Here is an 18,731-nt window from a genome sequence, read left to right as displayed (position 1 = left end):
GGGGAGTTTAAATGCGAAATAGTCCTGAAAATGCATATTAATATACTGCTGGATTATGACCATTAAAGTGGCATTACGAGATATGAAAAAAATAGAATATCACTGCTTCAATTATTATAAATCAAAGTGAAATGATAATTCTCTTTCACCAATATTGGTTAAATATTGTCAAAATAAGCACGCTGATGAATTATTCACTTGCAAGTAAATAATAAGACCTCATTGAATCCGTTTTCATGGGACCTTCAATTTAACCCATAAGCTAGAAATTGGTTATGCATTAATTCGAATTAGTCATATTTAGCCATTAAAATGTCAACATTGAAAGTAAAACAAAGGTGAACCATTTATTGACGGGTGGAGGTAAAAACGATAATCATTTTTTTTAACCTATAACATGAAATCAATCAGACATAAAAATCCAATTGCACGAGGTAGTTATATATTTATATCTATATGATGTTATGTGGCAGTCAAAAGTCTCCTGAGATCATCTCAATAGTTAATTAGATGTCGTCTAGACTAAAATGCACATGAAATTCTGATATATATTATCGAGTACCTGAATTGTTAACTTTTATTTCTGACTGATTGTAATTTGGACATAGGTTTTAGGAGGGGGGCAAGGGGTTTAACTGTTATGCTGTTATGGGGCAATTTAATTCTTTGTTATCTGTTATTTTGAAAATACATTTGCTGTTAGCTGTTATTGTCTTATTCTTTGTTAGCTGTTATTGGGCTTCTAGTTTTTTTGTTATCTGTTATTGTGATAATGTATTTGCTGTTAACTGTTATTGAAAATTGGAATGTTAGCATTTTTTTGACAGTCAATATTCGGTATAAATTGAATATCATTGGCCATTTGGGTTTACCACTACTAATATGTTTGTTCCCTATTCAGAGGATTCCATTAACATATACCCATCACAGAAGTGAGGTCCAGGACACTTCAAGTATATCTTATGATTATCCTTTGTAATAAATTCCATTTTTTTTAATGAATGTGTATTTAGAATTATCTTAATTTTTTGTATGTTTTCCGTACGAACATATTAAATTAAAACAATTCTTAATATGACAAAAAGGAAAACATATGGCCAGGAATATCTGACAAGGATCTCAATTAAGGACTAGGTCCTAACAACCACTTAACCTTTTATATAATATGGTACATAGACTCAGCTCTGTGATTCTTTTCAAAGCAGAACCAAATTCATTGTACAATGAAAGTTCCAACCATGTACTTGGGTCCGAAGCTGCACATAACTCATTACAAACAAAGATTTATTTCGTTTCAAGCCATTGTTTCCCTACTAAACTATGTATTCTACTTACTAGTACACTTGGTACAATCAAAAACCTCAGCTGATAAAAATTTGTTCAAATAAGGCCTTTGAAAATAGTGGAATAAATTGCTTTTAGAGTGTCAAAATTCGTTCGAAGTACTTGATAAATTGCATGCTTAAATTGGTGCTTTTGATTTTTCTACCCTATATACCACTTTGTCTCATAGTTTTATTAAGAAAAATTCACACACCACATTAAATGGTCATTTAGAAAAAGTCAAACTCTTTTAGGTCACTTTTTTTATTAGCAACAAAGGGAGCTTCAGTCAATATATATAAACAATACACCAACGTTTCATGAGAATTGCTGAAAACATTTTTGTGTTAATGTCTGAAAACTGGAAAATAACCCCTTTTTAATTTTAAAATAAAACCTGTTAACTCGGAAACGTAAAATCTAAAATTTATAAAAATTGAAAGTTACCTCATGTTAATAGATATAAACAATTCACCAAAATTCCTTGCTTTGTAAAAGCATTTTTGAGATGTTATCAGAAAACTGAAAAAAACACCAATTTTATTGAATAAAAACCCATTACCCAGAAACTTAAAATCTAAAATTTATAAAAAAAAAAAAAAAAAAAAGGGGGGAGCTCACGTCAATAGATATAAACAATTTCCCAAAGTTTAATGCAAATGATTAAAGAGTTTTTGAGTTAATGTCCGATATGTTGACAACAGACGGACAACAGTATACCATAATACGTTCCGTAAACGAGCGTATAAAAAATATTATAATATATTGAGTAGTAATTTAAACACATTCTAGATACATAAATTAATACTGAAAACATAGTCATAAAAAATGGAATGCATTACAAAGGATTATATCCGTTATAAGAAATACTGATTTGTCGAAGACCGAATTATTTTAATATTTCATTTACTGTTATCTGTTTTTGTCCATTTTAATTCCTTGTTATCTGTTATGAGCCAAATCAATTTGCTGTTTTGCTGTTATTGGGACCCCCCCCTGCCCCCCCTCTTTTAGTATATTAGAAATCAATTATAAGAATTTGAGTCAAATCGGTAAACATGAATTTAACAGTTAATGCCCCTTTAAGCAGCCATCAATCATTATCATCAGATATTTTTTGTTGAAACTAGTACACCTCATCCTAGAGACCTAGTTGACCAATTGTCAGATCATATTCATCTGATTATTTCTTATTTGTCCAAATATGGAAAATGCAGAAACCTTGTTGCCATGCTATCTCTGACTTACCTTCCTCTTATTATTACTCTGAACTTTAATTATTACACATAATTTTGTTCAACTCATCATCCAATTTCGTATTCCTTGACGGTTCAATCATCAGAAAAGTCTGATTAGGGAACATCTTTGTCCGAGACTAAAGCTGCATAATGTGAGACATAGGGGAGGTAATCCAGCAGAAGTGGCATCAATTTGAATAGATACTTATATTTCAGTAGGTAGGTGACCTAGACAGGTCATACCTTGTTTTATTAGATTTCTTATGTTCCTAGTTTCTGTCTGTCATATATTGATTGCTAGTCATTTCATTTTTATGGTTCAGCAACTGCTTTTCTTTTACAGGAGTTATTATATTTAGTAAATGGGATGTTTGCAATATATTTCTCCTAGGGTTCATCTCATTTTGACTGTATTTGGTGTGTGGGATGATTATTATTTGACATGCATGCCTTGCAATTTTCAGGTTTATTCTTGTCTTGAACTTATTTGCCTGGTTCATTGGTCAATATTGAACTATGGTGATTTGGTCTATTTCTCTGATACTTTATGGAATGAGTCATCTATAAATAATGTATCCACTACTTACACCTTTGTCTGATATGGTTTATCTGACTGTAACCACATTCTCATAATTCATTGGCCAATGTTACGTTTTCATGGTTTGGTTCCTTTACACGAAATACAATGAAATAAGACAGTTTAGTCGGTTTTGTAGCATTGGATTTAATAATGCAACTTGCAAACAATCCCACTTTCCGTTGAATTTTATTTCAAAACTGAAATAGGTTAATAGATGTATTTGTGTTCATTTGCATACGGTCGATTTCTATCGGACACAGCTCATATATTGACTAAATTTGGTAGAACAAATGGTTGTAGGGTATTATTTATGACCTAACTTATGACTTAATTTGGAGTATGGCATGATGATAATGTGTACTTGTGCGTCTTTGCAATTTTCAGGTTTTAATCTGGTCTTGAACTCATTAGCCTGGTTCATGATAACCTTCAGTGGTTTGGTCTGTTTCTCAGATACTTAATGAAATGAGTCATCTATAAATGATGTATCTAGTACTTGTAAGAGTTGAACCTTTATCCAACTGTAACCACATTTTCGTGATTCAAACAGAATTGTTCAAAAAATCTTTTATGTATTCTGGACCATTCTTGGGGAAAAATTTGCCAATATCGTTGAGAAATATTACAAATGTTAATTCTTTCAAATACAAAATAACAGATCAACCTAGCTGTATAAATAATATTGAAAACTGATTATGTCATCATGTTTATTTTTTCATCACATTTTATCAAGTTGTATTGAACGTTATTACCATACTTTACTTTTTACACTAATGTATGCAATGTATGTTTGCATTTTGTTTGTTTTTCATAATGATGGCCTATGGGAAGATTAGTTACATAGCTAACTGTGTAACCCTTTTAAAATAAAGTATTGTTTTTAATGTTGTTGTTGTTCATTGGCCAATGTAGGTTTTTCATGGTTTGGTTCCTTTCTAAGTTATTAGAAGTAATAGGGTAACGAAATTTGGTAGAACAAGAATGTGTCCATAGTACACGGATGCCCCACTCGCACTATCATTTTCTATGTTCAGTGGACCGTGAAATTGGGTGAAAACTTTAATTTGGAATAAAAATTAGAAATATCATATCATAGGGAACATGTGTACTAAGTTTCAAGTTGATGTAACTTTAACTTCATCACAAGATGACTTAAGAGTGCACACACAGAAATGTCTCGCCTTCTTTACTAGTCATTGATATTATGTTGATACTCCTAAATCTAAAGCTTTATTACGACTGTCACATAGACTTAACATGAACCATGAAAATGAGGTCAAGGTCAGTTGAACCATATGCCAGGCAGACATGTACAGCTAACAATGCTTCCATACAACAAATATAGTTGACCTATTGCTTATAGTTTAAGAAAATAGACCAAAACACAAAAACTTAATACTGAGCAATGAACCTTGAAAACCAGGTCAAGGTCAAATAAAACCTGCACGACTGACATATAGATCATAAAATATTTCCATACACAAAATATAGTTGACCTATGACATATAGTATTGGATAAAAAGACCAAAACTCAAAAACTTAACTTTGACCACTGAACCATGAAAATGAGGTCAAGGTCAGATGACATCAGCCCGCTAGACATGTACACCTTACAATCATTCCATACAACAAATATAGTAGACCTATTGCATAAAGTATGAGAAAAACAGACCAAAACACAAAAACTTAACTATAACCACCGAACCATGAAAATGAGGTCAAGGTCAGATGACACCTGCCAGTTGGACATGTACACCTTACAGTCCTTCCATACACCGAATATACTAGACCTATTGCTTATAGTATCTGAGATATGGACTTGACCACCAAAACTTAACCTTGTTCACTGATCCATGAAATGAGGTTGAGGTCAAGTGAAAACTGTCTGACGGGCATGAGGACCTTGCACATACTAAATATAGTTATCCTATTACTTACAGTAAGAGAGAATTTAACATTGCAAAAAATCTGAACTTTTTTTTCAAGTGGTCACTGAATCATGAAAATGAGGTCAAGGACAATGGACATGTGACTGACGGAAACTTCGTAACATGAGGCATCTATATACAAAATATGAAGCATCCAGGTCTTTCACCTTCTTAAATATATAGCTTTTAAGAAGTGAGCTAACACCGCCGCCGCCGGATCACTATCCCTATGTCGAGCTTTCTGCAACAAAAGTTGCAGGCTCGACAAAAAACTACCTTGACCAAAAACTTTAACCTGAATTTCGCACTATCATTTTCTATGTTCAGTGGACCATGAAATTGGGGTCAAAACTATAATTTGGCATTAAAATTAGAAGGATCATATCATGGGAAACATGTGTACTAAGTTTGAAGTTGATTGGACTTCAACTTCATCAAAAACTACCTTGACCAAAAACTTTAACCTGAAGCGAATGGACGCACAGACCAGAAAACATAATGACCCTAATATAAATACAATAAAAACAAAAAATAACCAAAATTAAACAATAACCAGGTGCTCCGCAGGGCGCAGCTTTATACGACCGCAGAGGTCGAACCCTGAACAGTTGGGGCAAGTATGGACAAAACATTCAAGCGTGATACAGCTCTGAATTTGGATTGTGATCAAGTTTTTGACATTACATGTTTTTTTTTTTACACAAAACAAATGTCAAGATTTTACAAATCAATTAAAGATTTCTTCTTCAAACTTTTTAAATCTAAAATAAAATAGTTGAAACAGCATAGGTTTCTGACACAGAATGAATGTGGTCTAATGAACTTAAAAGGTTTTTTTTGCCTTTGAGCAATTCACTATGCTGTTGAATATTAATCTTCTCAAAAAAATGTTTGAAGAAATTTTCTTTTTATTTATAAATCTGAAATGAGAAAAATTTAAACCCCCCCTTTTTTTTCACATCCCCGTTTCCCTTTTTCCAAAACTGATATCAATTCAAATTTCTAATGGAGTTTGCAACAAAAACTGTACTCTTTTAAATACATCATAAAATATTAAAATGTAAAATAAAGTGCTTGTTATCACTGAATGGTTAAGATTGGTTGGTAGTAAAAGTGAATATACATTGTTTATTGTATAAAACAATAAAAAAAACTTCATCAGCAACATTTTATATTGGCAAATTTCCAATGAAGTTATTTACATAAAGTTATTGGCAAATAGAAATAGAAAATGACATCATAGTCATGTCTGGCAAATGTCCAACATACATTATCTAAAAACATTTTTAGATAAGATAAGGAAAAAAAGCTTCATCAGTAACATTTTATATTGGCAAATTTCCAATGAAGTTATTTACATAAAGTTATTCGCAAATAAAAATAGAAAAGGACAATCCGACATCATAGTCATGTCTGGCAAATTTCCAATATATATTATCAACTACTATTCTATACAAAGAAAGATAACTCCAATTGAAAATTAATTGCTATTGCACAATATTGTGCAATTAGATATTTCTTGCTATTGTGCAATACTGTGCAATTGAAAATTTCTTGCTATTGCACAATACTTGATATGGAATCCTGATTTGGACCAACTTGAAAACTGGGCCCATAATCAACAAGAGGCTCTCAAGAGCCTGAATCGCTCACCTTAATTCTTTTGGTTAAATCTCTCATCAATGATTATTTTGGCTTTTCAATTTATTTAAATGTTTTTTTGGATCGTCCTATTTTCTTCAAAAGCCAAAAAAAATAATCATTTTCTCCTATGTTCTATTTTAGCCATAGGAGCTATGTTTCTTGACATACAAGGAAATAAAATATAAAATTTATACTAGATACTCTGAAACTCATTTAGCCTAAGTTTGGCTGAAATTGATACAGCAGTTTCAAAGGAGAAGATTTTTTAAAGTAAGTCAACATGATGAACAAATTGTGAAAAAAGTCTTTAAAGGGCAATAACTCCTTAAGGGGTCAATTGACAATTTTGGTCTGACTTAATTGAAGATCTTACTTTGCTGAACATTATTGCTGTTTACAGTTTATTTCTATCTATAATTATATTCAAGACAATAAACAAAAACAGCAAAATTTCCTTAAAATTATCAATTCAGGGGCAGCAACCCAACAACAGGTTGTCTGATTCATCTGAAAATTTCAGGGCAGATAGATCTTGACCTGATAAATGCTTTGGTTTTTGAGTTATAAGCCAAAAACTGCATTTGACCCCTATGTTCTATTTTTAGCAATGGCGACCATGTTTGTTGATAGATCATAACTTCGGATACAATTTACAAACTAGATACCCTAAGGAACATTCAATTAAAGTTTGGAAGTATTTGGCCCAGTAGTTTCAGAGGAGAAGATTTTTGTAAAAGATTACTAAGATTTACGAAAAATGGTTAAAAATTGACTATAAAGGGCAATAACTCCTAAAGGGGTCAACTGACCATTTCCGTCATGTTGACTTATTTGTAAATCTTACTTTGCTGAACATTATTCTTGTTTACAGTTTATCTCTATCTATAATAATATTCAAGATAATAACCAAAAACAGCAAAATTTCCTTAAAATGACCAATTCAGGGGCAGCAACCCAACAACAGGTTGTCTAATTCATCTGAAAATTTCAGGGCAGATAGATCTTGACCTGATAAACAATATTACCCATTGTCAGATTTGCTCTAAATGCTTTGGTTTTTGAGTTATAAGCCAAAAACTGCATTTGACCCCTATGTTCTATTTTTAGCAATGGCGACCATGTTTGTTGATAGATCATAACTTCGGATACAATTTACAAACTAGATACCCTAAGGAACATTCAATTAAAGTTTGGAAGTATTTGGCCCAGTAGTTTCAGAGGAGAAGATTTTTGTAAAAGATTACTAAGATTTACGAAAAATGGTTAAAAATTGACTATAAAGGGCAATAACTCCTAAAGGAGTCAACTAACCATTTCCGTCATGTTGACTTATTTGTAAATCTTACTTTGCTGAACATTATTGCTGTTTACAGTTTATCTCTATCTATAATAATATTCAAGATAATAACCAAAAACAGCAAAATTTCTTTAAAATTACCAATTCAGGGGCAGTAACCCAACAACAGGTTGTCTGATTCATCTGAAAATTTCAGGGCAGATAGATCTTGACCTGATAAACAATATAATCACATGTCAGATTTGCTCTAAATGCTTTGGTTTTTGAGTTATAAGCCACAAACTGCATTTGACCCCTATGTTCTATTTTTAGCAATGGCGACCATGTTTGTTGATAGATCACAACTTCGGATACAATTTACAAACTAGATACCCTAAGGAACATTCAGTTAAAGTTTGGAAGTATTTGGCCCAGTAGTTTCAGAGGAGAAGATTTTTGTAAAAGATTACTAAGATTTACGAAAAATGGTTAAAAATTGACTATAAAGGGCAATAACTCCTAAAGGGGTCAACTGACCATTTCCATCATGTTGACTTATTTGTAAATCTTACTTTGCTGAACATTATTCCTGTTTACAGTTTATCTCTATCTATAATAATATTCAAGATAATAACCAAAAACAGCAAAATTTCCTTAAAATTACCAATTCAGGGGCAGCAACCCAACAACGGGTTGTCTGATTCATCTGAAAATTTCAGGGCAGATAGATCTTGACCTGCTAAACAATATTACCCATTGTCAGATTTGCTCTAAATGCTTTGGTTTTTGAGTTATAAGCCAAAAACTGCATTTGACCCCTATGTTCTATTTTTAGCAATGGCGACCATGTTTGTTGATAGATCAAAACTTCGGATACACTTTATAAATTAGATACCCTAAGGAACATTCAATTAAAGTTTGAAAGTATTTGGCCCAGTAGTTTCAGAGGAGAAGATTCTTGAAATAGTTTACGACGACAGACGACGACAGACGACAGACGACGGACGACGACGGACGCCAAGTGATGGCATAAGCTCACTTGTCCCTTCGGGACAGGTGAGCTAAAAATCAAAGTACATATTTAGATAAAGCATATCAAATAAGCCCAAGAATTTAATTTTTGTTAAAATCAAACTTAGTTTAATTTTGGACCCTTTGGACCTTAATGTCGACCAATTTGAAAACTGGACCAAAAATTAAGAATCTACATACACAGTTAGATTTGGCATATCAAAGAACCCATTTATTCAATTTTTGATGAAATCAAACAAAGTTTAATTTTGGACCCCCATTTGGACCAACTTGAAAACTAGGCCAACAAGTGAAGCTGCGAGCTACTGCTTACTGATGATACCCCCGCCGCAAGTGGATAATATTAATAGTGTTAAAATATGCAAGTGTTCGGTAAACAGGAAGTTGTCAAGTGATGAATCTGAAAACGCATCACACGGTATAGCTGACTTATATAAATCCTGTAACCAAATTTCAGAAATCCTTGTATTGTAGTTCCTGAGAAAAATGTGACGAAAATTTTCAACTTGGCTATCATGTGTAAAATCATGCAAGTGTTCGGTAAACAGGAAGTTGTCGAGTGATGAATCTGAAAACGCATCACACGGTATAGCTGACTTATATAAATCCTGAAACCAAATTTCAGAAATCCTTGTATTGTAGTTGCTGAGAAAAATGTGACGAAAATTTTCAACTTGGCTATCATGTGTAAAATCATACAAGTGTTCGGTAAACAGGAAGTTGTCAAGTGATGAATCTGAAAACGCATCACACGGTATGGCTAACATATATAAATGTTGATACCAAATTACAGAAAGGGTGGATGTGTAGTTCCTGAGAAAAATGTGACGAAAGTTTCATGGGACGGACTGACTGACGGACTGACGGACGGACTGAGAGACGGGGTAAAACAGTATACCCCCCTTTTTTAAAGCGGGGGTATGAATATAACGTTTTGGATCAAGTAGAAATCCTTGTATTGTAGTTCCTGAGAAAAATGTGATGAAAATTTTCAACTTGGCTATCATGTGTAAAATCATACAAGTGTTCGGTAAACAGGAAGTTGTCGAGTGATGAATCTGAAAACGCATCACACGGTATAGCTGACTTGTATAAATCCTGAAACCAAATTTCAGAAATCCTTGTATTGTAGTTCCTGAGAAAAATGTGACGAAAATTTTCAACTTGGCTATCATGTGTAAAATCATGCAAGTGTTCGGTAAACAGGAAGTTGTCGAGTGATGAATCTGAAAAAGCATCACACGGTATAGCTGACTTATATAAATCCTGAAACCAAATTTCAGAAATCCTTGTATTGTAGTTGCTGAGAAAAATGTGACGAAAATTTTCAACTTGGCTATCATGTGTAAAATCATACAAGTGTTCGGTAAACAGGAAGTTGTCGAGTGATGAATCTGAAAAAGCATCACACGGTATAGCTGACTTATATAAATCCTGAAACCAAATTTCAGAAATCCTTGTATTGTAGTTGCTGAGAAAAATGTGACGAAAATTTTCAACTTGGCTATCATGTGTAAAATCATACAAGTGTTCGGTAAACAGGAAGTTGTCAAGTGATGAATCTGAAAACGCATCACACGGTATGGCTAACATATATAAATGTTGATACCAAATTACAGAAAGGGTGGATGTGTAGTTCCTGAGAAAAATGTGACGAAAGTTTCATGGGACGGACTGACTGACTGACTGACGGACGGACTGAGAGACAGAGGTAAAACAGTATACCCCCCCTTTTTTAAAGCGGGGGTATGAATATAACGTTTTGGATCAAGTAGAAATCCTTGTATTGTAGTTCCTGAGAAAAATGTGATGAAAATTTTCAACTTGGCTATCATGTGTAAAATCATGCAAGTGTTCGGTAAACAGGAAGTTGTCGAGTGATGAATCTGAAAACGCATCACACGGTATAGCTGACTTATATAAATCCTGAAACCAAATTTCAGAAATCCTTGTATTGTAGTTGCTGAGAAAAATGTGACGAAAATTTTCAACTTGGCTATCATGTGTAAAATCATCCAAGTGTTCGGTAAACAGGAAGTTGTCAAGTGATGAATCTGAAAACGCATCACACGGTATGGCTAACATATATAAATGTTGATACCAAATTACAGAAAGGGTGGATGTGTAGTTCCTGAGAAAAATGTGACGAAAGTTTCATGGGACGGACTGACTGATGGACTGACGGACGGACTGAGAGACAGAGGTAAAACAGTATACCCCCCCTTTTTTAAAGCGGGGGTATAATAATTAAAAATCTAAGTACATTTTTAAATTCAGCATATCAAAGAACCCCAAGGATTCATTTTTTGTTAAAATCAAACTTAGTTTGATTTTGGACCCTTTGGACCTTAATGTAGACCAATTTGAAAACGGGACCAAAAATTAAGAATCTACATACATAGTTAGATTCGGCATATCAAAGAACCCCAATTATTCATTTTTTTATGAAATCACACAAAGTTCAATTTTGCACCCTTTGGGCCCCTTATTCCTAAACTGTGAGGACCAAAACTTCCAAAATCAAACCCAACCTTCCTTTTATGGTCATAAACCTTGTGTTTAAATTTCATAGATTTCTATTTACTTATACTAAAGTTATGGTGCAAAAACCAAGAAAATGCTTATTTGGGCCCCTTTTTGGCCCCTAATTCATAAACTGTTGTGACCAAAACTCCCAAAATCAATCCCAACCTTCCTTTTGTGGTCATAAACCTTGCGTCAAAATTTCATAGATTTCTATTCACTTAAACTAAAGTTATAGTGCAAAAACCAAGAAAATGCTTATTTGGGCCCTTTTTGGCCCCTAATTCCTAAAATATTGGGATCAAAACTCCCAAAATCAATCCCAACCTTCCTTTTGTGGTCATAAACCTTGTGTTTAAATTTCATAGATTTCTATTTACTTATACTAAAGTTATTGTGCGAAAACCAAGAATAATGCTTATTTTGACCTTTTTTAAAAACTTAGCCGTATTTGACACAACCTTTTTCAACTTTTGATCTTCAGTGCTGTACAACTTTGTACTTTTTTTCGCTTTCGATCTTTTATATCTGGGCGTCACTGGTGAGTCTTGTGTGGACCAGGCGCGTTTTTGGCGTATTAAATTTTAAACCTGATGCTTTTTGTTATTCATTAATCATGTGTTTCTTTGTCTAATACGTTTTCCTATTTATTTGTATTGTAGTCCTGTAATATTATGTTGTCATTTCTATGTTATATTTAACATTGCCATTAAAGTGCGAGGTTTGGCATGCCACAAAACCAGGTTCAACCCACCATTTTTTCCTTTAAAAATGTCCTGTACCAAGCCAGGAATATGGCCATTGTTATATTATAGTTCGTTTCTGTGTGTGTTACAATTTAACGTTGCATCGTTTGTTTTCTCTTTTTTTTGAGTGTAAATTGACATTGCGATAAGACGTGTCACGGTACTTGTCTATCCCAAATTCATGTATTTGGTTTTGATGTTATATTTGTTATTCTCGTGGGATTTTGTCTGATGCTTGGTCCGTTTCTGTGTGTGTTAGTTACATTGTAGTGTTGTGTCGTTGTTCTCCTCTTATATTTATGCGTTTCCCTCAGTTTTAGTTTGTTACCCCGATTTTGTTTTTTGTCCATGGATTTATGAGTTTGAACAGCGGTATACTACTGTTGCCTTTATTTGGCCCCTAATTCCTAAACTGTTGGGACCAAAACTCCCAAAATCAATCCCAACCGTCCTTTTGTGGTCATAAACCTTAAAAATTTCATAGATATCTATTCATTTACTAAAGGTAGAGTGCGAAAACTAAAAGTATTCGGACGACGACGACGACGCAGACGACGACGTCAACTTGATAACAATACAAGACCAAAAAATTTTCAATTTTTGTGGTCCTATAAAAATCAGTTGAAAAAGGCTTAACTCATCAGATGGACAAAAATACAAGTGGACGTGGCCCGGTACTTATACATCCCAACATCAAAAGATAAAATGAACAGATCTGAGAGTACTCACAGTTATCTGACAGCTAGTTCAAAGCCACTAACAACTAATAAAAAAATCATGCAACTAAGACTAAACTATCAATCCATACACATCCAACATCAAATGGATTTAGTGTAAAGACGTCATAAACAGCCAGAGAAAAACATGACCTTGTGCAATGCCAAGTTACAGGTATCGATAGATTGTAGATCCATGAATATGTATATGCATATAACATACTAGTAATATGGATTTTTCGTCTGCATACAATTTTAAGCTTACATAAAATGTGTACTTTGTAAATGCGAACATTTAAAGTAATGGTTAATATATATTAACAAAGTAGAAATACACAAAGATTAGTAAAAGATTAGTATCTAATGATTCATAAAAGTTAACATTAGTCGCCACAAGGACATTTAAATATTTTATATTGCATATATATCTGGTTAAACAGTATTTTTAAAAAGACCAATAAATTTAATATCAGCTATTTTCATAAATGTATAATAGATAAGATAATATGACCTTGTTCACCTTTGGTAGTTTTCTAACAACGAGGAAGTAAAACCTATTTATACATCACCCATAGTGACTGGATATTATAACAAAATGGAGTTTGCTCAGTCTATAGGGAAAGCACAAACTCCAGCTGTGTGTCAGTTCTGTGAAGAATCCACAGAAATAAAGTGGAAATGTATTAACTGTGAACTATTTCTATGTAACCTGTGCTGTTCAAAGATTCACAGTAAAAGTAAGGCATCTATGGAACATGAAATCATAAATTTAAAAGATATTGAAACAGTGGATTTTGCCAATACAATGCGTAAAGTGGATCTAAAAAATATGCAATGTACAATACATAGTCAAGAAAAATGCTTAATCTATTGCAAAGACTGCAGTGAGCCTGCTTGTTTGAAATGCATGATTGAGGTTCATCAAAAACATGAATACAAAGCGCTTGATGAAGTTTATGACAGACTTATTGGTGACATTAAAGACCTAGAAGAACAAATTGGATCCAATCTTCAGTTGTATAAAAAAGAAAAAGATCAACTTCAAAAAGTGCTATCAGATGGGGAGACAAATTTCCAAGATACAAGGGAGACAATTTTACAAACTGAAAAGGAAATGAAAGAAGCTATTTCAAAACATGCTAAAGACCTCTTACAAGAACTAGAAGCAAAATGGAAGCCGTCAGAAAATATGATCAAAACAGAACTGTCTTCCCTTACAAGCATTAAGGATGAGCTGGAAACCAGAAGAAACAACATAAACCAAGTGCTGCAGTCTCATTATGTGGCAGACATGTTCTTTACAAGTAAAAACTTAGATAAACCATTGCCAAAATATTCCGCTAAAGAAATCAACTATAATAAATCAAAGTTCATTCCTAGCAATATGCAAGTGAAAATTGGAAGTCAGTTGTTAGGTGATCTTTATACAGTTCCAAAATTTGAACTTATGGACACTTATCAAAGTGAGGTTAAAATTGTGTCATGTATGCTTTTATCTAGTGACAATAATGCCTTTATAGGAAGCTATCAAAATGGAAAGTTACAGAACATAAAACTTGAAAATCACAATATCAAAGTGGAGAAAGAAGTTCAGATACCAGTCTATGATATGACATGGACAAAGGATGGTGAAATACTTTTGTCAACTACAGAGAGTGATCTGAAACTTTATACCAAAGATGGACAATTACAAACATTCCAGTCCTTTTCTCCACTTCAAACTTTAGGAGTTCATCTAACTAGAGATAATAAGATAATTTTAGGTTTGACAGACTCTTTTGTGATGACTGCAACAGAAGACAGTATCAGAACACTTGTAGTTATGAATATGAACCAGGAAGGTGACATACAACATACTATAGAACATGATAGTGACAATCAGAGACTGTTTAACCATCCTCGTAGAATCAATTCCTTCAATGATAAGATAGTAGTTGTAGATATTATAAACAATGCACGGGAGGGTAGGGTTATAATGTTAGATTATGGGGGACAACTTCATTGGTCATACAATGGTTGTAATATAACCAATTCTGATCAGGCTAATTTCTATCCAAGGGTTGTGACAATTACATCTACAGACATGATCTTAGTTTCTGACTGTTACAATCATGCTATACATGTATTAAATCCTGCCGGGGAGCTTATTGTATGTAAGGATGTAAAAAGCTTAGGAATAGAATTACCTGTATGTCTTGATATTGATGAAAATGAGGTTTTATGGATTGGGTGCAAAGGTGAGAATGCCAAGATACACAGTGTTAAGCTAATATAACCAAGAGCAACCCCCCCCCCTTTGACCCCCCACCTTTTCCAATCCCAAGTCAGTATCATCTGGTCTTCTGTGCTTTTTAAAAATTTTGGTTCATTTGTAAATTGTATGTTTTGTATGTTAGTGTTACGACCATTTTTGCTGAACTAGTACACAATGTTGTTAAGGGACCAGCTAAAGACTTGCTTTGTTGAAGTCCCATTGGTGGCCTTGTTCTATGTACTGCTCTTTTGTCAGGGTTTGTTTTGTCTTTTTGACACCATTCCTGTTTCTAGACTATATATCTTTAGACAGCTACCCAATAAATTTACAACCACAGCACATATAGATGCCATTTAAGGATGTACTTAGGTGAGGTTTTGAAATGTGTGTCAAATGTTCGGACTCCTTGGTGTTTTTCCATACAATACAATGTAAAATATTTTGCCCCATAACACCCATTTATTTTTTCATATAAGACTAAATAGCTCATGAAAGGTCATTTACCAAAATTTTAGAAGATTCTTAATTTTTTTTCTTTAATGTTTTGAGACCCAAATAATACCAATGCAAATATAAGGTAAAAGTCTGAATCAGCCTTTTCCCGCCATATTTTAAATCTCAAATATCTTGAAAAGGAAGTCCATGACCTATCAATATTTTTAGCTTATCTTTATCCTTAATTGATGCTCTACCAGCTTATAGTATCCTTTTTAATTTCTCAATTTCTTCATTTTTTCTTAACCTCACCTAAGTACATCCTTAAATCAGACTTCTTCGATCTGATTTATAATAAAATTTAGAATGGAAATGGGGAATGTGTCAAAGAGACAACAACCCGACCAAATAAAAAACAACAGCAGAGGGTCACCAACAGGTCTTCAATGTAGCGAGAGATTCCCGCACCCGGAGGCGTCCTTCAGCTGGCCCCTAAACAAATATATACTAGTCCAGTGATAATGAACGCCATACTAATTTCCAAATTGTACACAAGAAACTAAAAATTAAAATAATACAAGACTAACAAAGGCCAGAGGCTCCTGACTTGGGACAGGCGCAAAAATGCGGCGGGGTTAAACATGTTTGTGAGATCTCAACCCTCCCCCTATATCAGTATGTATTGTTTATTATTTGGCATTATGGGACTCAAATATACACAAAATTTTGAATAACTAATAAATCAACTAAAATCCTTGCTGTTAAATTTGACCAAAAGTGTAATTGATTAATCATGATTAAGTTAGGTAATCTTCTTTAGATAACACCTGACAAACACCCATGGTGGTCTGGTGTTGTAATTAACATCCCAGTCACCAAGATCATTATACTCATCTATGAGAATTCAATGTGTAGACAACTTAATAAATTAAAAATGAAAATGTTTAATTGGATTTCTGATACATTTGTTCTTTGTAAGTTGATGAATAATAAAAATAAATTGTGATTTTTTTTATTTGTAAAGTATGTGACATGTTGGAGGTCATTATTAAGATAAACGATAGATTCATAATAATTATAAAAGTTTTGCATGAATTGTGCATTTAACATACATGCTTTTATATGTATATAGCTCTAACAATGTTTTGTTTCTTAATTAAATATTAGACTTTTATTTAATTTCTTTATTAAGAAGAACTGCATAAGGTTATGTTGTGTTCTTGTTGAATAATTGGTATAGTCCTAAAAGTTGGGGTATTTGTTTTTTCTTCTTTCATTTTTTATAGCAAGAAATTTCATTGAGCAGGATGTATAAAACTGGTATAAAATTATGAATGAAAACCAAAAAAAAGGTGTTTCCATTTGACACAGATTCCACATCTTACTCCAGATTTGTGCAGTGTAAGCCAATAATCTGCTGTTCTAAATATTTTTGGCAGATTTTGTCTATTATAATCAATCAATAATTCAAATCTCCAAAAATCCTACATTTAGTAAATTTAAATTGTAAACTACTTTGAAAATAAATGAATCAATGATTTAGAATTGTTTTCATTCATAATTTTATACCAGTTTTATACATCCTAATGAATGCTCCATTTCTACACTTTTGGCTTTACATAATAAAAGTTGTACTTTGTTGATTAAATTATATATTGTTTTCAGTTTTTGGTTTTCATTTACTTAGATATATTATAGCGCATCACTTTTGGCATCAGTCGTTTTCCGCACACATCAGTTTACAAACTAGAATTAGCTGTGGTCCGCATCCCCGAATCTTAGGCAGAATTGTTCCTGCTACATTTGGTAGTACGGGTGGGGTGTGGAATTCTAAAGCAACTTTTTCTGGTTTGCAACTAAACAAAAAATTTATAAGAAATGGAGCAGACATTTGAGTCAATGTTTGGTGCCACTGGATATGACAGTCCAAATCAGAGCAGTTTTAAATAGTTATTTCTGGGGTATTTTATTTTCATAGTTTGGTTCATTTTGTAAATGTTTATTCAGTTATGATTAGGTTTGAAGAAAAACCTTGTTTGTTTGATGGTATCAGCATTGATATTACAGATTATTTTGTTCATTTTGAGACTGTTTCTCTTTGGAATCAGTGGAATGAATTTGAGATGGCATGTCAGTTGATAATGAATTTGAGAGGTGATGCTCAAACTATTTTACGTTTCTTAAAGAGGCCACAGTTGTATAATTATGACTGCTTGAAAAATGTTCTCATTCAGAGGTTTAATCCTAAGGAGAGGGTGGCATATTTCAAATTTCAACTGCGAGTTTGCAGTTTGAAGAAAAGTGAAACAATTTCTGAATTTGGTCAGCGTTTTAAGATACTAGCTCATAAGGCTTATCCTGATAATTTTTCCGATTTGGATTCGTATTTTACTGACTTATTTACATCATGTTTGAATATTGAGATGGCTAAATTTGTCACATTTAAGCACCCTCATAATTTAGATGAGGCTTTATCACTTGCCATTAAATATGAAGCTGTTCATTTTTCTGGTGATTCAGAGACTATTGATGATACAGAAAGTTTAAATTGTTGTAAAACAGTTCATAACAGTTTTGAAATTTTAATTAATATTTTGAGAAGGCGATTGAAATCACGTAGGAAACATAAACCTAAGAGATGTTTTAAATGTCATCAGTCAGGTCATGTTAGGTCTAAATGTCCAAATATGTCTTTTAGAGTTCATGCAATAGTTAACAAGTCTGCAGACAGTCAAGTACAGCTCTCGGAAATAGGTGGCAAGTTGAACAATGATTATTGTAGTTCAGATTGTGTTACCTTTGTTTAATGTTTGTTTTTACATTGTGTTGTGTGTATATATACAGATTTATACATTAGTTTATTTCAATTTACTCATAGGTGTCATGTGTTTCAGTTTGACTGTTTGGTTTTTCTTTTTCAAAGGGAGGGATGTTGCACATTCCAACTTGTTTTATTCTTCATTTTCATTATTGACTTGAATTATGGCTGATCTTCTGTGTAGTTTAAAGTGTAGACTGTTAGCTAGTATTAAGTAG

Source organism: Mytilus galloprovincialis, chromosome 12 (genome assembly GCF_965363235.1).
Source record: "Mytilus galloprovincialis chromosome 12, xbMytGall1.hap1.1, whole genome shotgun sequence".
In the NCBI taxonomy this organism is placed as follows: Eukaryota; Metazoa; Mollusca; class Bivalvia; order Mytilida; family Mytilidae; genus Mytilus; species Mytilus galloprovincialis.
Note: the sequence above shows the minus strand (reverse complement) of the source record.